At 45.3% G+C, this 19,722-nt stretch overlaps 1 protein-coding gene and 1 non-coding gene across 2 annotated transcripts in view; one reads left to right on the top strand and one right to left on the bottom strand.

The window, feature by feature from the left end:
- Window positions 1–3,829: 3,829 nt before the first annotated feature.
- CALY (calcyon neuron specific vesicular protein) overlaps window positions 3,830–19,722 on the top strand; it is a 127,330-nt gene continuing 111,437 nt past the window's right edge. The window contains exon 1 of the mRNA XM_038743939.1: window positions 3,830–3,963. The gene's annotated coding sequence lies outside the window, so the exon portion shown is untranslated. The remainder of the gene's footprint in view (window positions 3,964–19,722) is intronic.
- On the bottom strand, window positions 14,577–14,714 carry LOC119926312. The gene has a single exon (XR_005450199.1). It is a non-coding gene; the product is annotated as a small nucleolar RNA SNORA7 (small nucleolar RNA).

Below are 19,722 nucleotides of genomic sequence, written 5' to 3'. Positions count from 1 at the left end.
AGCTAGCTCTCTTCCTCCCTTCAAGGCCCTGCTGAGAGCTCACCTCCTCCAGGAGGCCTTCCCAGACTGAGCCCCTTCCTTTCTCTCCCCCTCGTCCCCCTCTCCATCCCCCCATCTTACCTCCTTCCCTTCCCCACAGCACCTGTATATATGTATATATGGTTGTACATATTTATTACTCTGTTTATTTATTTATTTATTTATTTTACTTGTACATTTCTATCCTATTTATTTTATTTTGTTGGTATGTTTGGTTCTGTTCTCTGTCTCCCCCTTTTAGACTGTGAGCCCACTGTTGGGTAGGGACTGTCTCTATGTGTTGCCAATTTGTACTTCCCAAGCGCTTAGTACAGTGCTCTGCACATAGTAAGCGCTCAATAAATACGATTGATTGATTGATTCTCATCGGACAGAAAACCAGCCATCAAACCCACCGCTAAACCAGTCACCGAGCCAGCCAGCAAACCAGGCACCAAACTAGTGACCAAACCAGACGGCAAAGCCGGTCACTACGGCAGCCGCCAAATCGGACACAAAACCAGTTACGGAAACAGCTGCCCAACGGGGCAAGAAACCAGTGACCAAAGCAGACGGCAAGCCACCCTCTCTGGCAGCCACCAGATCGGACAGAAAAACAGCCACACCAAATCAGACACCAAACTAGCCGCTTCTCCCCCTTTTAGACTGTGAGCCCACTGTTGGGTAGGGACTGTCTCTATATGTTGCCAATTGGTACTTCCCAAGCGCTTAGTACAGTGCTCTGCACATAGTAAGCGCTCAATAAATACGATTGATGATGATGATGATGACTTGGGGCCTTGTTGCTGACAGGCTGGAACTGTCCCTTTGTTTGCTTCTCTGTGGTCACGGTGGGGTGGGAGGGGATTCTGTCCCCCAGCAGAGGGAATATTTAGGAGGGCCAAGGAGGGAGGGTGGAGGTTTTACGCAGCCCCCATTCCCTTCTTTCCCTCCCATCTTCAGCAGCTCGGCTGCCCCTTCTGCCTCCCCGCATCTCAGTCAATCAATCAGTGGTATTGATTGAGCTCTTACAATTCAGTTCAATTTAGTCGTAGTTATTGAGTGCTTCCTCTGTGCAGAGCACTGTACTAAGTGCTGAGGCAGTGCAATTCAGCAACAGAGACAATCCCGGCCCACAGTGGGCTCACAGTCTAGAATGGGGGAGACAGGCATCAAAACAAGTAAACAGGCATCAGTAGCATCATTATAAATAGAATTATAGATATATACACACCATTAATCAAAATATATGGCATTATAATTATCAATATATATACATAGTCACAGGTGCTGTGGGGCAGGAGGGTAGAACAAAGGAAATGGGTTGGGGTGATGGGGAAGGGGGCAGAGGCATCAATATAAATAAATAGAATTATAGGTATATGCACATCAATGCAAGCAAAAAGACATCAATATAAATACATAGAATTATAAATATATACTCGTGCTGTGGGGCGGGGAAATGGAGGGAAATGTTGCGGGGGGAGGGCAAAAAGAGCTAGTCGAGGGGACATGGAAGGGAGGGGGAGCTGAGGAAAAATGGAGCTTAGTTTAGGAAGGCCTCTGGGAGGAGGTGAGCCTTCAATAAGGCTCTGAAGGGGAGAAGAATGAGGGTTTGGTGGATTTGAGGAGGGAGGGTGATCCCTGTCAGAGGTGGGCCAGGGGTCGACGGTGGGACAGGAGAATTTGATAGTGTGCAGGTTAAGCGGCTGGAAGAGTCCAACCTAACAATATACCAGACACATTCTCTGCCCACAGTGAGTTTACATTAATCCATTCAATCAATCGTATTTATTGAGCATTTGCTGTGTGCAGAGCACTGTACTAAGCTCTTGGGAAGTATAGAGATGGTCCCTACCCAACAATGGGCTCACAGTCTAGAAGGGGGGAGACAGGCAACCAAACAAAACATGTGGAAAGGTGTCAAGTCATCAGAACAAATAGAATTAAAGCTAAATGCACATCATTTTTTCTACTTCCCAAGCTCTTATTACAGTGGTCTGCACGCAGTAAGCACTCAATAAATACGATTGAATGAATCATTAACAAAATAAGTAGAATAGTAAATATGTAAAGTAAAATAGAGTAATAAATCTGTACCTCCACCTCCCAAGCTGGGTCACACTGGATCCAAATTCCTAACTGGGACATCTCCCACCTATGCTTGGAGCCAAGGAGTCGGGCAGGTGCTTTGAGGTGGGGAAACTCCTTCTAGCTGCCCTTCATCCTAACTGAGAACCCCCGCCCCTCTCCAAACTGTCTCTCAGGGGCCCGCTCAGGCTGGTAGAAAGCTTCACTCGATTGGGTTTGGCAACTCACCCGGTTTCCCTGAAGCCCCCATTTCAGGGCTTTCGGTCTGGGCCATCACCTGTGAGCCTGTTGTTGGGTAGGGACTGTCTGTATATGTTGCCAACTTGTACTTCCCAAGCGCTTAGTACAGTGCTCTGCACACAGTAAGTGCTCAATAAATACGATTGAATGAATGAATGACTGAAGAGACAGCCTGGACTAGTGGAACCAGCACAGGATTGGCAGTTAGGAGACCTGGATTCTAATCCCACCTCCTCCACTCTCCAGTCAAGCGACCCAGGGCAAGTCACTTGACTTCTCCGGGCCTCAGTTTCCTCCTGTCTCTAATGGGGATTAAAAACTGCTCTCCCTCCCCTTGGGCTGTGAATCGCCTCTGGGACAGGGGCCAATGTCTGAAGGCATTGTATGGACCTCAGCCCTCAGCACAGTGCTTGTTGCCCAGTAAGCCCCTAGCAGATACTCCAATTCATGCTATTATTTAATCCTCACAGAAGGTGACTCCGTTGGCTTGAACTTGGGGGAATGGGACAAGGAACAACAATCTCAACTGTGATGGCTTCCCAAGCGCTTAGTACAGTGCTCTGCACACAGTAAGTGCTCAATAAATATGATTGATTGATTGATTGATGGAGGCTGTGGACAGGATTCATTCATTCATTCAATCATATTTACTGAGTGCTTACTGTGTGCAGAGCACTGTACTGATCGCTTGGGTGGGAAGCAGCATGGCTCAGTGGAAAGAGCCCGGGCTTTGGAGTCAGAGGTCATGGGTTCAAATCCCCATTCAGCCAATTGTCAGCTGTGTGACTTTGGGCAAATCACTTAACTTCTCTGTGCCTCAGTTGCCTCATCTGTAAAATGGGCATGAAGACTGCGAGCCCCCCGCGGGACAACCTGATCACCTTGTAACCTCCCCAGTGCTTAGAACAGTGCTTCACACATATTCATTCATTCATTCATTCATTCATTCGTATTTATTGAGTGCTTACTGTGTGCAGAGCACTGTCCTAAGCGCTTACAAGTTGGCAACATATAGAGACGGTGCCACCCAACAACGGGCTCACAGTCTAGAGAGGGGAGACAGACAACAAAACAAAACATGTGGACGGGTGTCAAGTCGTCGGAACAAATAGAATTAAAGCTAAATGCACATCATTAACAAAATAAATAGAATAGTAAATATGTACAGGTAAAATAGAGTAATAAATCTGTGCAAACATATATACAGATGCTGTGGGGAGGGGAAGGAGGCATTGTATGGACATTGTAAGCGCTTAATAAATGCCATTATTATTATTATTATTGTTATAGTAAGGACTTGGGGGAGTATATTTGCCTGCTAAGTGTGTGGGGGGTGGGTTGGGGGGGATCTTCATTGATAATGTGGGTGGGTGCTCATGGTTTAATGCTCTCGCTGCTTCACGCTTCAGACAGGGGAGCTGTCAGGCAGCTGAAGCTGAGGCAGGATTTAAAGGGACCCAATCCTCCCTCCTGCTCAGCTCTCGGATTCTTCCCACGGGGCTGGCACCCGTCACCTAGGTAACCAGCTGCAGCCAGCCAGCCGGCCCTGCTTCTCTTCACACAGATCCCATCTCCTCAGCCTGCATCCTTCCCAACAGCCGACTCGGCCAGAGCGTAAGTCATTCCCGAATTTCTCCCCTCGCAGGGAGGTGGGCTGTTTGATTGAAGAGAGTGTGGTGGGTGAGGGGCCGCTGGGTGGATCGGGATGGTCGAAGGGATGAGGGAGTCCCTTTCCATGAGGAATCGAGGACGATGGAGAGATGCAGTTGCTTCCTGCACCCTCTCCCTATGCTCCACCTTTCCCTGCGTGTTCAGTCAGAGGTCGGGAGAGAGCGGTTGGGGAGTCCCCACCGCTGCAGTTGGGATTGGGGTCCCCGCATCCCACTCCTAAGGCTCGGGTTCTCAATTGCTCCATGCTGGAGAGGGGATCCTCTCTCCCAGAAATGCTGTGGGAATGGCCAGTTTAGGCTTCTGGAGAGGGAGGAAGCATGCAGGATGGAGACTCAGTGCATTGCTGTGATCTCAGGGCTCCATCAAAATACATTCTCATAGTCCCGAGGGAGGTCATAGGGTGACTTTGCTTCACAGCGACTCCCTATATGAGAGAGATGTGAATGCCTAAAATGATGAACCCATTCAACTTCCTGAGGTGTGTGTGTGTGTATGTGTGTTTCTGAGCCTCCGCCCATGCAGATCTTGGAGACAAAGAGCTAGGGAGGATTGGAAGCTGGCACAGTGTGGGTGAATTTGAGTTCTGCCCAGTGGTATTTCTTGCAATGCAGGTACCCTGTGGGTCTGTTCGGAGAGACAGCTGAGCTTCCATGGCTGTGGGTGCCCCCTGCCTCAGGACAAGGAACAGGGTCTTAGATTCTCCCAATTTTAGCATTAAGATCACATCCCCCTCCCCATTCTTTTTTCGACGGCTCTGGTTCCCAAGACTGCAGAGCACAGGGCAGTGTGGGTCTTCCTCATTGTGTCCGTCCCTCTGGGTGGACGTCAGTCTTCTCTTATGAGGTGTCCAGACAGTGGACTCGGGGTAGGGGCAGGGAGCTTGGGGGGGGGTGTTGGGATGAGGGTTAGGGTCAATCCCATGTGGCCGACGAACTTGCTCAGCTTTATCCGCTCTGAAAAATGAGGAAATGGGTCTCGGCTGTAAAGATGTCAGGTAGTTTCATGGGCTAATGGATTTGCCACCCAGTCTTCCTCGGGCTGTACTGGGGAAATAGCTAAATGAAGTGGAAAAAATCAAAGCACCCTCCGGCTGGCCCAGATCGCTCGCCTCGGTTGCCACTCATTGAGTGAAGTTGGTTCGCTCTCGAGATAAACAAGCTTCCAGTTCTGGAGTGGGGGGAGATGGGAAGAGAGAGGATGGCCAGGTTGGTTTGCGGGGGGGGGGGGGGGGGGGTCTTTGAAGAGCCAGGGAAAAGAAAGGCATTGACAGACTCTTTCTCTCCAGACAGTTCTGCAGGAATTCCGTTGAGCTGTGGTGCGGTATTTTCTGAATATGAATTGTAACCAGCCAAATCTGTCAGCTCCCCGCTGAATTCAACATTCCCTTGCTGCAGTTCTGCCTGTGTTTCTCGGGTGTGTGTGTGTGTGTGTGTGAGAGAGACAGAGAGAGACAGATTCTTACTATATCTGCAATCCACACCCACTTTTCCCCACGGACCATTTGATTTGCACTGGTCTAAACTGGTATGTATATATGGATTCTGCAGGTATGGACTTAGTGTGTCTTTCTCTGCCACGACAGCGGTAAAACTGTCACCACGTTTGGGTTCAGAATCACCTCCCACTTGCCTGCCCCGGTCCAGGGCACAGTAGCTCATCTCTTGACCTTGTAGATCTCGTCTCTCCCTTTTCATGTTCGCAGGGCCCCTTGGAGTAGCCTCCCGGTGCTCGCATGATGCCGTCATCTCTTTGAAAACCCAGCAACTGGAATGATTTCAATGGAAGTCCAGTAGAGCTGAGTTGTCCCTGTTCCCCAGCATGAGCAGAGTCATCTAGCAGATAGAGCCCAGGGTTGGAAGTCAGAAGGACCTGGGTTCTATTCCCAGCTCCGCCACTTGCCTGCTTCATGCCCTTGGGCAGGTCACTTCACTTCCCCGGGCCTCAGTTATCTGGAAAATGGGGATTAAAACTGTGAGCCCCATGTGGGACTTGGACTGTTTCCAACCTGATTAGCTTGCATCTACCCCAGCACTTAGTACAGTACCTGGCATGTAGAAAGCATTTAACAAATACTATATATAAAAAAAAAAATTATGCCATTTCAGAGGCATTGTAATCAAAGTGGTGTTTGTTCCAGAGAAGCAGCGTGGTCTAGTGGATAGAGCAGAGGCCCGGGAACCAGAGGACCTGGGTTTTAATCTCACCTCCACCATTTATCTGCTGTGTGACCTTAGGAAAGTCACATAACTTAGCTTCCTTCATATGCAAAATGGGGGTTCAATACCTGTTCTCTCTCCTAATTAGGCTATGAGTCCCATGTGGGACCTGATTATCTTCAATATACCCTCTAAACTGTGAGCTCATTGTGGGCAGGCAAAGTGTCTGTTGTTGTCATATTGTACTCTCCCAAGCACTTAATACAGTACTCTGCGCACAGTAAGTGCTCAATAAATACAACTGAATGAATGAATACTCCAGGGCTTAATACAGTGCTTAACACATAGTAAATGCTTAACAAATACCACAATCATTATTAAGAAGTTGCTCCCAATAGATGATTTTCCTTCCGGGCTGCATAATCAATCAATCAATCTATCAATGGTATTTATTCAATCACTTATATTTACTGAGTGCTTACTATTTGCAGAGCACTGTATTAAGTGCTTGGGAGACTACAACACAATAGAATTAGCAGACATGTTCCCTGCCTGTAATGAGCTTACAGTCTAGAAGAGGAGACAGACATTAATATGAATAAGTAATTTATAATATATAATTTAAAGATTTGTACATAAGTGCTGTGGGGTTGGGGGTGGGGTGAATATCAAATGTCCAAAGGTCACAGATCCAAGTGCATAGCTGACACAGAAGGGAGAGGGAGACAAGGAAAAGGCCTCTTGGAGAAGATGTGACCTTCATAATGCTTTGGAGGAGAGAGTGGTGGCCCGGCATGTATTGAAGGGGATGGAGTTCTAGGGTGGGAGGAGGGCTTGAGAAAGGGGTCGGCAGTGAGATGGGTGAGATTGGGGCAAAGTGAGTAAGCTGGCACTAGAGGAGCGGAGTAGGAGATTAGTGAGGTGAGGTAGAATGGTGAGAGCTGATTGAGTGCTTTAAAGCCAACGGTAAGGAGTTTCTATTTGATTCAGAGGTGGATGGGCAGTCCTTGGAGGTTCTTGAGAAGTGGGGAAACATGGACTGAACGTTTTTGTTGATAAATGATCCGTGCTGCAAAGTGAAGTGTAGATTGGAATCGGGAGATACAGGAGGCCGGAAGGTCAACTAGGAGCAGGTATGATAGTTAAGACAGAATAGGGTAAGTGCTTGGATCCACATTGTAGCAGTTTGGATGGAGAGGAAAGGGTGGATTTTTAGCAAGGTTATGAAGGTAGAACCAACAAGTGACATTGAATATGTGGATGGAATGAGAGGGATGAGTTGAGGATAACACCCAGGTAATGGGCTTATGAGATACGGAGGATAGTAGTGTTGTCTAGAGTGATGGGAAAGACAGGGGGAGGACAGGGTTTGAGTGGGAAGATGAGGGGTTCAGTTTTGAACTTGTTTAATTTGAGGTGTCTTGCTGACACGCAGGTAGATAAGTCTTGAAGACAGGAGGAAATGTGAGATAGCAGGGAAAGAGAGAGGTCAGGACTAGAGGTGTAAATTTGGGAATTATCTGCATAGAGAAGGTAATCAAAGCCGTGGGAACAGATGAGTTCTTCAAGGGGAGTGGGTGTAGAGGGAGATTAGGAGGGGGCCTAGGACTGAGCTTTGAAGGGCCCTACTTTTAGAGGGTGGGACACAGAGGAGCCAGCAGAAGAGACTGAGAAGGAGGAGAAGAAAGAGAGGAGAACTAAGAGAGGACACTGTCAATGAATCCAAAGTTGTGAGCCCATTGTTGGGTAAGGACTGTCTCTATATATTGCTGATTTGTACTTCTGAAGAGCTTAGTACATAGTAAATGCTCAATAAATACGATTGAATGAATGAAGAAGGAGGTGGCCTGCAGTGTCAAAGGCTACTGAGAGGTCTACGAGGATTAGGATGCACACAGTAAGAGCTCAATAAATGCGATTGAATGAATGAATTAGGATGGAGTAGAGGTCATCGGTTACCTTAAAGAGGACTGTCTCTGTGAAGTGAAGGGGATGGAAGCCAGATTAGAGGAGACTTAGGAGAGAATTGGAGGGTAGGAAGTGAAGACAGGGAGTATAAACAGCTCTCTCAAGATATTTGGAGAGAATTGGTAGGAGTGATAACTGGAGGGAGCTGTGGATTCAGAGGAGGTTTTTTTTAGGTTAGGGGATACATACATATCTTTGAAAGCAGTGGGAAAGAAGCTGTTGGAAAGAGAGCTGCTGAAGATGGCCAGTCAGGTAGGGGAGAAGGGAGGTGGTAAGGGATGGTGTCATTTGGGCAGATGGTGGAGGGGGATTCTGAGAGAAGGTAGGAGATCTCTTTCTGGGAAGGATAGGAGAATTGAAGAAGGGGCAGGAGTTGATGAAGTATGTAGCCAGATCATTAGGGGAAAGAGATGGTGGCATGTGGGGGAAGGTTTTAGGAGGGAGCTAAGTGTCCGGAACAGCTGGTGGAGGCAGTGGGTATTGGAGTGAATAAAGAAGAAGTATTGTTGTCAGGCAGCGGTGAGGGCCAAATTGAAGCAGATAAGAATGAATCTAAGGTGGACGAAGTCAGAGAGATGTCTGGATTTCTTCCAACAGCGCTCCACAGCTCGGGCACAGGAGCGGAGGAAGCAGACCATGGAGGTGATCCAGAGTGGCGGGTTAGTGGTACGAGATCAGCATAGGGATGGAGGAGCAAGGGAGTTCAGTTCAGTGGAGAGGGTGGTGTTGAATGTGTCGATTTGTGTGTCAGGAAAAGGTAGTTTATGTAAGGAGGACGAATGGGATAGGATAGCTGTAGAATTCTGGAGGGGGTAAGAAGAATGGAGGTCTCTGTGAGGGAAAAGAACAGATTGCTGTGTGACCTTGGGCAAGTCACTTAACTTCTCTGAGCCTCAGTTACCTCATGTGTAAAATGAGGATTAAGACTGTGAGCCCCACATGGGACAACTTGATCCCATTGTATCCCCCCAGTGCTTAGAACAGTGCTTTGCACATAGTAAGCGCTTAACAAATGCAATCATTATTATTATTATTATTATTTGTGGGGGGTGGGTGTATGGGAAAGAGAGCAGGAGAGGAGGCTCATTCCTTCTTTCAATTGTACTTATTGAGCACTTACTGTGTGCCAAACACTGTACTGATTGGAAAGTACAATTCAGCAATAAAGAGAGACAATCCCTGCCCACACTGGGCTTACAGTCTAGAAGGGGGAAGACAGACATCAAAAGAAGTACACAGACATTAACATAAATAAAGAGGATTATAGATATATACACATCAAAACAAGTAAACAGACAAAAATATAAATAAATAGAACTATAGTTATATACATATATACATATATACATGTAGACTGATAGGGGAATTTTAGAATTGGTGAGGGTAGAGATTATACAGTTACTGGAGACTGTACGATCAAGTGTGTGCCCAAGTTGGTGAATGTGTGAGGTAGGGGGGACCAGGAGGTCATTCGAAAAGAGAAATGAGAGGAGGTGGACAGTGGAAGGATGATCGGGGACATCCATGTGAATATTGAAGTCCCCGAGGATCAATGTAGGATGGAGAGTGGGAGAAGGAATGTGAGAAAGGGATCAAAATGTTCAGAAAGTTGGAGGTGGGACTTGGGGGTGATGGATAATAATAAGAATAATAATCATGGTATTTGTTAAGTGCTTACTATGTGCCAGGCACAGTACTAAGCCCTGGGGTGGTTACATGGTTACATGCAGTCCCTGTCCCACACAGGGCTCACAGTCTCAATCCCCATTTTCTAAATGAGGTAACTGAGGCCCAGAGAAGTGAAGTGACTTGCCCAAGGTCATACAGCAGACAAGTGGCAGTGTCAAGGATTAGAACCTGTGACCTTCCTACTCCCAGGCCCACGCTCTATCCACCATTCATGCCATGCTGCTCCTCGTTGTAGATGACCGTGACTAGTAAGTGGATTGGGTGATAAAAGTGGAGGATATGGGCTTCAAAGGAAGGGAAAGATTGAGCCCTTACTCTATGCAGAGTAGTATGCTAAATTCATTCATTCAATCAATCATATTCATCGAGCGTTTACTGTGTGCAGACCACTGTACTAAGCACTTGGGATAGTACAATATAACAATAAACAGACACATTCTCTGCCCACGATGAGCTTACAGTCTGGAGGAAGATTGAGGAATAACCCCTAGGTTTCCAAGACATTTCTCAGACTCATGGATTTCATTCCCTTCTTAATAATAACAATAATGATGGCATTTATTAAGCACTTACTATGTGCAAAGCACTGTTCTAAGTGCTGGGGAGGTTACCAGGCGATCAGGTTGTCCCACAGGGGTTCACAGTCTTAATCCCCATTTTACAGATGAGGGAACTGAGGCACAGAGGAGTGAAGTGACTTGCCCAAAGTCACACAGCTGACAATTGGCGGAGCCGGGATTTGAACCCATGACCTCTGACTCCAAAGCCCGGGCTCTTTCCACTGAGCCACGCTGCTTCTCTTAGGGAATCGGGGAAGAGAATGGGTATGTGGCAGCTTTAGTCTTTCCATTCTAGTCCCATATCTTAGGGAAGTTTGAAAATGCAGAATGTGTGTGGCTATCGGTCCTCAGCCCAAGAAAAGCGGTTTGAGACCATCAGTCTCATGTCTTTCTCCCAATCTAGATTTTATTCCTTCATGTGAACTGAATCTGAGTCTTCCCATGGAAACATTGGAGTCGAAGTGATTGTCTTAAGCAGGGTGTCTAGGCCTTGCTGGGGATAAACACACCTGGGAGAGCAACTATAGTGCAATTCTCATCATCGTTAGTATCCTCACTCAGTTTCCTTAATGGTATTTGTTTTTTAATGGTATCTGTAATGTGTGTACTATGTTCCAGGCACAGTATCCAGGGTAGATACTTTGGACACAATCCATGTCCATTTGGGCTCACAGTCTTAATTCCCATTTTACAGCTGAAGCAGCACAGCATAGCGGATAGACCCCGGGCCTGGGAGTTAGAAGGTCATGGATTTTAATCCCGGCTCCCCGACTTGTCTGCTGTGCAACCTTGGGCAACTCACTTCACTTCTCTGGGCCTCAGTTACCTCATTTTACAGATGTGGAGACCGTGATCTCCACGTGGGACAGGGACTGTATCTAACCCGATTTACTTGTGTGCCCCCCGGTGCTTAGTACAGTGCCTGGCACATAGTAAGTGCTTAACAAATATTTATTATTATAATATTATTGTTTATTATATTATTATCATTATTTTACAGATGAGGTAACTGAGGCCCAGGGAAGTGAAGTGACTTGCCCAAGGTCACACTCTTTCCACTGAGCCATTTTGCTTCTCCTGAAGTCGCAGTGCTCAGTACAATCCTTGGCATGCAGCAAGTACTTAACAAATACCGCAGTTTTTATTATAAAGTAGGTTTCCTTCAGTTTATACTTGTGACCATTTTTCAGTGATCAGTTGATTGATGGCTTCATTTTCAGTGCTGATCATCCCATTTTGAATCTCCCTGCATGAACTAGGCACAGTTTTTGGCATCCAAATCTGAATTCAGTATCAATCATTATGATACATGTTAAAGTAATACTATGTGCCCAAGTGCTGGGATAGATACAATATAGGCAGATCAGATACAGTCCCTGTGTTACATGGGGGCTCCCAATCGAAGTAGGAGAGAGAAGAGAAATCTTCTCCCCATTTTACAGATGAAGACACTGAGGCCCACAGAAATTAAGTAACTTGCCCAAAGTCACCCAGCAGGCCAGTGGACAGAGATGGGATTAGAACCCAGGTCTACTGACGCCCAGGCTCTTTCCACTAGACCACACTGCCTCTCCAATTTCATATTCATTTAAATTTTGTAGCTGCGTTGCCTGGCCATAATCCCGGTACGAAATCTATCTAAATCGATTTGAATACCAATGTGACCTACTTGGAAATCATCCCTCCTTTTGGCAAGATGGGAGTAATATGTATTCAAAATGTTAATGACTCTTTTTCCCACCTTCACACGACAGCTAGCTCAATCTGTTCAATGCTACTCTAGGGTGATAAAGACAATGTCTTGTCATTACCACTCTGATGATACGGGTGATGATCACTGGATTTGTATTGGCCTCGTTTATAATAGCAAACGAACAGATGAGAACCAGTGCTGTAAATGCATTTAGTGCCTCAGTTTTATCACTCGCCTCCATGTCAGCTTTTTCAGTTTTCTTCCCACATAAACCAAACGCCTCCTTTAGATTTCTTTAATTGCCATATGGCAAATCCTTCTCAGTCATGGAAAGCGCTTGATATTTACAGACTTCGAACTGCGTTAAGCCTTCAGTCATTTGGTCTGAAGGGGAGCGGGGAGGAGGGGGAGAGGAAGGAGGGGGCTCAGTCTGGGAAGGCCTCCAAATAAATAAATAAATGAATAATAAATAAATAAATAATAAATGAATAAATAGGATTGACTGACAGGATTATAGTGCCTTGGATTTTTCCATTCCAACCATGTCTGGCCTGAAGTTTCTAGGTGATATTTCTCCCTTCAAGGCCCTACTGAGAGCTCACCTCCTCCAGGAGGCCTTCCCAGACTGAGCCCCTTCCTTTCTCTCCCCCTCCTCCCCCTCTCCATCCCCACATCTTACCTCCTTCCCTTCCCCACAGCACCTGTATATATGTATATATGTTTGTACATATTTATTACTCTATTTATTTATCTTACTTGTACATATCTATTCTATTAATTTTATTTTGTTAGTATGTTTGGTTTTGTTCTCTGTCTCCCCCTTCTAGACTGTGAGCCCGCTGTTGGGTAGGGACTGTCTCTATGTGTTGCCGACTTGTACTTCCCAAACGCTTAGTACAGTGCTCTGCACACAGTAAGCGCTCAATAAATATGATTGATTGATTGATTGATATTTAGTAGCAGTGAAACTGGACTTTAGGGTAGGCCTGAAACTTCACAATCAGATTGTTCTTAGAGTGGAAATGGCTGATGGAGAGGTAGTCCCTCTCCTCGTCCCTCCTTAAGAAGCAGCACGGCGTAGTGTAAAGAGCACGGGCCTGACAGTCTGAAGGTCAAGGGTTCTCATCCCGGCTCCGCCACTCATCTGCTGTGTGACCTTGGGCAAGTCACTTCACTTTTCTGGGCCTCAGTTACTTCATCTGTAAAATGGGGATGGTGACTGTGATCCCCACGTGGGACAGGGACTGTGTCTAACCCGATTTGCTCGTATGCCCCCCGGTGCTTAGTACAGTGCCTGGCACATAGTGAGTGCTTAGCAAACGCCATAATGGTCATTATTATTATTATTTAAGTCTTGGGATTATTTAGGTGTCTCCTTAGAGGATTCAGTCCCAAACAGGACCATGGTGAATTAATAAGAAGCACTGTGGCTTAGTGGATAGAGCCTGAGCCTGGGAATCCTGGGTCCTAATCCCAGCTCTGCCACTTGTCTGTTGTGTGACCTTAGGCAAAGCACTCAATAAATACGACTGTTTGATTGATTGATTGATTCCTTGTACCTCAGTTATCTCTTCTGTAGCCTGTTGTTGGGTAGGGACTGTCTCTAAATGTTGCCGATTTGTACTTCCCAAGTGCTTAGTACGGTGCTCTGCACACTGTAAGCGCTCAGTAAATACAACTGAATGACTGAATGAATGAATGTGAAATGGAGATAAAGACTGGGAATCCCACGTGGAACAGGGACTATGTCCAACTTGAAAACTTGTATCTACCCCAGCACTTAATATAGTGCCTGTGGCATAGTAAGCACCTAACAAATACCATGAAAAATATGTATGCCTGATAAAAACTATTCCCTTTTTCTATAAATCAACTTGACTTAAAAGATGTAACACGGTATTATTGCTCGTACGTATCCATCTTCAAAATTTTTATCATGCAGGGCATTGTCACAGTAGGAGTATTTAGACTTTTTATGATTGTCAGAGTAGGCAATCAATATAGCTCATATTTATTTATTCTGCCAGAATGTGAGATCCTAGAGGATAGGGATCGTGTTTACTCTCTCACTTATATTCTGCTAAGTGCTTAGTATAATGTTCTACAGTCCTCTAGACTGTAAGCTAGTTGTGGGCAGGGAATATGTCTGTTATATTGTTATACTAAGCCACCCTTTTCCTCAGCTTCCCCTCCCCTCCCCATTGCCCCAACTCTCTCCCTTTGTTCTCCTCCCCTCCCCGCCCCACAGCACTTGTGTATATATGTCTTGTCTTATGCTGTCGAGTCATTTCCAAACCATAGCGACACCACGGACACATCTCTCCCTGAACGTCCCGCTCTCCATCTGCAATTGTTCTGGTAGTGTAATCATAGAGTCTTCTTGGTAAAAATCCAGAAGTGGTTTAGCATTTCCGCCTTCCGCACAGTAAACTTGAGTCGCCGCCCTCGATTCTCTCCCAGGCCACTGCTGCCCAGTACGGGTGAGTTTTGACTTGTGGCAGATTGCCTTCCACTCGCTAGCCACTGCCCAAGCTAGGAATGGCATGGTTAGGCCTCTGCTTGACTCTCCCTCACGTAGTCGAGACTGGTAGAGGACTGGAAACCCTCCAGGTGTGACCCTGAGAGGGGGTGTTTATAAGTACACATCTATAATTCTATTTATTTATATTGATGCCTGTTTACTTATTTTGATGTGTCTATAATTCCATTTATATTGATACCTGTTTACTTGTTTTGATGCCTACAATTCTATTTATTTATATTTATATTTATTTATATTATATGAATGATTGTCTCCCCTTCTAGACTGTAAGCCTGGTGTGGACAGGGATTGTCTCTATTGCTGAATTGTACTTTCCAAGCACATAGTACAATGTTCTGCACACAGTAAGTGCTCAATGAATGTGATTGATTGAATGAATGAATGAATATACTGAATCAATCAATCAATCAATCATATTTATTGAACGCTTACTGTGTGCAGAGCACTGTACTAAGCGCTTGGGAAGTACAAGTTGGCAACATATAGAGACAGTCTCTACCCAACAGTGGGCTCACAGTCTAAAAGGGGGAGACAGAGAACAAAACCAAACATAGTAACAAAATAAAATAAATAGAATAGATATGTACGAGTAAAATAAATAAATAAATAAATAGAGCAGTGCTCTGCATACAGTAAACGCTCAATAAATACAATTGACTGACTGTTCTGCACACACAGTTCAATGTGCTCAAAAAATATCATGGGCCAATCACTTCATTCATTCAATTGTATTTATTGAGCACTTTACTGTGTGCAGAGCACTGTACCTTAATCAATAGTATGAACTGAACACTTACTTTGTGCCGACACTACTAAAAGCTTGGGAGAGAGCAATAATGCAAAGGAATTGGTAGATATGATCCCTGCTCTCAAGGACCTTACCGTCTAAAGCAGGAGATAAATATCCCAATAATCACTCAATCAGTCAATGGTATTTAGTGAGCACTTACTGTGTGCAGAGCATTGTACTAAGCTCTTGGGAGAGTACAATACCACAGACGTGGTAGACGTTCTCTGCCCACCAAGAGCTTACAGTCTAGAGGGGGAGACAGACATTCATATAAATAATTTTTGGATATGTAAGTGCTGTGGGGCTAAGGTTGGGGTGAACGTTTAGGATTGAGGAAATGACAGAGTGTGAGGACATGTATGTAAGTGCTGTGGGTCTGGGAATAGCGTGTTACAGTGCTTAAAAATGTATAGACAATGCAGAAGGAATAATAATAAAATAATTGTGGTATCTGCTAAGTGCTTACTCTGTGTGCCAAGCACTGTACTAAACTCTGGGATGGATACAAGCAAACTGAGTTGGGCACAATCCCTTTCCCACATGGGACTTACTTTCTTAATACCCATTGTACAGTTGAGGGAACTGAGGTCCAGAGAAGTGAGTGACTTGCCCAAGATCACACAGCAGACAAGTGGCGGAGCCGGCATTAGAACCCAGGTCCTTCTAGACTGTGAGCCCACTGTTGGGTAGGGACTGTCTCTATATGTTGCCAACTTGTACTTCCCAAGCACTTAGTAGAGTGCTCTGCACACAGTAAGTGCTCAATAAATACGATTGATTGATTGATTGACCCCAAGACCCATGCTCTATCCATTAGGCCATGCTGCTTCTCAAAGGAACGGAGATTAGGGTGGGGAAATCAGTATAACGACTTTGTGATTCAAAAACAACATCCATCCTTAGTCGCAATAAGTGTCTTTGATTTCAAGTTTGGCATTGATGCCAATGAGACTGTATCCATGACAATGGCCAACAAGACCCATGGGTCATCAGCCTGGGAGGATCAAAACCTAGCTAGTTCCTGGCTGCCCTAATGCATTTTCAGTCTATTGGTCAATGCTATTTACTGAGCATTTAAACATGAGCTGAGTTCAACAATCAGTGCTATTTCCTGAGCACTTACTGTGTGCTGAGTACTGTACTTAAGCACTTCAGAAAGTCCAGTGTAATAGAATTGGTAGACATGATCCCTGCCCACATGAAGTTTACAGTCTAGAGCGGGAGACAGATGTTCAGATGAGTTACATTTGAAATAGGTATATGCAAACCCACTGTGGGGCTGGGGGTGAATATTTATTCAGTCAATCATATTTATTGAGTGCTTATCATGTACAGAGCACTGTACTAAGCTCTTGGGAGTGTACAGGATAACAACAAGAATATCAAGTGCTGTGTGACCTTGGGCAAGTCACTTAACTTCTCTGTGCCTCAGTTCCCTCATCTGTAAAATGGGGATTAAGACTGTGAGCCCCCCCCATGGGACAACCTGATCACCTTGTAACCTCCCCAGCGCTTAGAACAGTGCTTGGCACATAGTAAGTGCTTAACAAATTCCATTATTATTATTATTATTATTATTAAGTGCTTAAGAGGCACAGATCCAAGTGGGTAGGCGAATAGGGGAAATAAAGGGAAAATGAAAAGTAATGAATTTTTCCCTCCTGTCTCTGTTTCTGAACCTCTCTTAGTATCCTGATCTCCGTGAAACCTTTGCTCAAAGAGAGAGCCATCCTGCACCTGAGACATTAGCTACTAAATGTTAGGCAAACACGTTTTCTATTTATACTCTCCTGGGCTGGCAGTATAGTTATCTTTGGGTCAAAGAAAGCTGTTTTCAGATGTCACTTCTTTTGGCTTCCTCAGCCTGAGTGTTTAGTGAAACATGCAGAAATAGCTCTGTATGCTGCCACGGGCTTCGTGAGCCTCGAGTTTTGAGACAATTTCAGGGCTGATACCTTCCTACGATTAGCCATTTTGTTTGAGGAGCCATCCTCGGTAGAGTGTAAGGCCCTTGTGCGTGGGGAAAACGGTAGTTCTCGATTTTGAACTCTCCCTAGGGTTTAGCTTAGTGCGTTGCACTTTGTAGGTGTTATCTGTTTAATGCTTACTATCTGGCAATCACTGTTTTAAGCACAGGCGGATGATATGAGATAATCAGGTGGGGCACAGAGCTCCCAGTCTAAGTAGGAGGGAGAACACATATTTAATCATCCATTCTTTCATTCATTCAACTGTATTTATTGAGCGCTGTGTGCAGAGCACTGTACTAAGCGCTTGGGAAGTACAAGTTGGCAACATATGGAGACGGTCCCTACCCAACAATGGGCTCACAGTCTAGAAGGGGGAGACAGAGAACAAAACAAAACATGTGGACAGGTGTCAAGTTGTCAGAACAAATAGAATTAAAGTTAAATGCACATCATTAACAAAACAAATAGTAAATATGTACAAGTAAAATAGAATAATAAATCTGTACAAACATATATACAGGTGCTGTGGGGAGGGGAAGGAGGTAGGGCGGGGGGGATGGGGAGGAGGAGAGGAAAAAGGGGGCTCAGTCTGGGAAGGCTTCTTGGAGGAGGTGAGCTCTGAGTAGGGCTTTGAAGGGAGGAAGAGAGCAAGCTTGGCGGATGTGTGGAGGGAGGGCATTCCAGGCCAGGGGGAGGATGTGATCCAGGGGTCAATCATCATCATCAATCGTACTTATTGAGCGCTTACTGTGTGCAGAGCACTGTACTAAGTGCTTGGCGGGACAGGCGAGAACAAGGTACAGTGAGGAGGTTAGAGGCGGCAGAGGAGCGTAGGGTGCAGGCTGGGCTGGAGAAGGACAGAAGGGAGGTGAGGGAGGATGGGGAGAGGGGATGGACAGCCTTGAAGCCCAGGGTGAGAAGTTTTTGCTTGATGTGTAGGTTGACTGGCAGCCACTGGAGATTTTTGAGGAGGGGAGTAACATTCCCAGAGTTCTTTCGGCACAAAGGTGATCTGGACAGCAGCGTGAAGTATAGACTGAAGTGGGGAGAGACAGGAGGATGGAAGATCAGAGAGGAGGCTGATGCAGTAATCCAGTTGGGATAAAATGAGAGATTGAACCAGCAAGGTAGCGGTAATCCCTATTTTACAGATGAGGAAACTAAGGCTCAGAGAAGTTCAATTACTTGCCCAAGGTCACAGAGGCAGAGACAGGATTAGAATTCAAGTCCTCCAACTCCCAGGCCATGCTGCTTCTCTTAGGCCACACGTGCTCAATAAATACTCTTATTACTAGTAATACTAACGCTTTGACTACAACTTCCTGTTTATGTATATTTTCCATCTGTAATTACGTACATATCCATCTGTCTCCCCTTCTAGCTTGTAAACTCCTTGTGAGCAGGGAACGTGTCTCCCAACTCTTGTGTATTGTCCTCTCCCAAGCATTTAGAACAGTGCTCCATACACAGTAAGAGCTCAATAAATGCCAATGATTGATTGATTCAATTGATCGATGGATTGATTCTTATAAGAGACCCAGACTTTCTCTTCGGCTAAATCCACTCCTTCTGTGCTATGGCTTATAGGAGTTTTCTCTCAGAATTCCAGCACATCATCAATCATTGGCACATCCTATTAATAAAAATAAAAATGTACATACATAAATATATACAAATAAATAGAATTATAGATGTATAATGATGTGTATATATCTATAATTCAATTTGTTGATATTGATGCTATTGATGCCTGTCTACTTGTTTTGTGTTGTTTGGTTGTCTGTCTTCCCACTTCTAGACTGTGAACCCGTTGCTGGGTAGGGATTGTCTCTATCTGTTGCCAGATTGTACTTTCCAAGTGATTAGTACAGTGCTCTGCACACAGTAATTGCTCAATAAATGTGATTGATTGATTGATTGAGTGGCAGAACTGGGACTCGAACCTGGATTTTCTAACTCCTGGTTCTGTGCTCTTTTCTCTTGGCCACAGTTTGGAGTTAATTTGCTTATAAATTATTTATGATATTTTTTAAGTGCTTACTATGTGTCAAGCACTGCTTTAAGCACTGGGGTAGATACAGGGTAACCAGGTTGGATGCAGTCCCTGTCCCTTATCGAGCTCAAGGTTTTAATCCCCATTATACTGATGAGGTAACTGAGGCAAAGAGAAGTGAAATGACTTGCCCAAGGTCACACAGCAGATGAGTGGAGGAGCTGGGATTAGAACTCAGCTCCTCTGATTCCTAGGCCTGTGCTCTATCCACTAGGGCATATTCCCGATCCAATTGGTCTCTGTTCATTCATTCAATTGTATTTATTGAGCGCCTATTGTGT

Source organism: Tachyglossus aculeatus, chromosome 3 (assembly GCF_015852505.1).
Source record: "Tachyglossus aculeatus isolate mTacAcu1 chromosome 3, mTacAcu1.pri, whole genome shotgun sequence".
NCBI lineage: Eukaryota > Metazoa > Chordata > Mammalia > Monotremata > Tachyglossidae > Tachyglossus > Tachyglossus aculeatus.
This window is presented reverse-complemented; position numbering and strand designations above follow the sequence as displayed.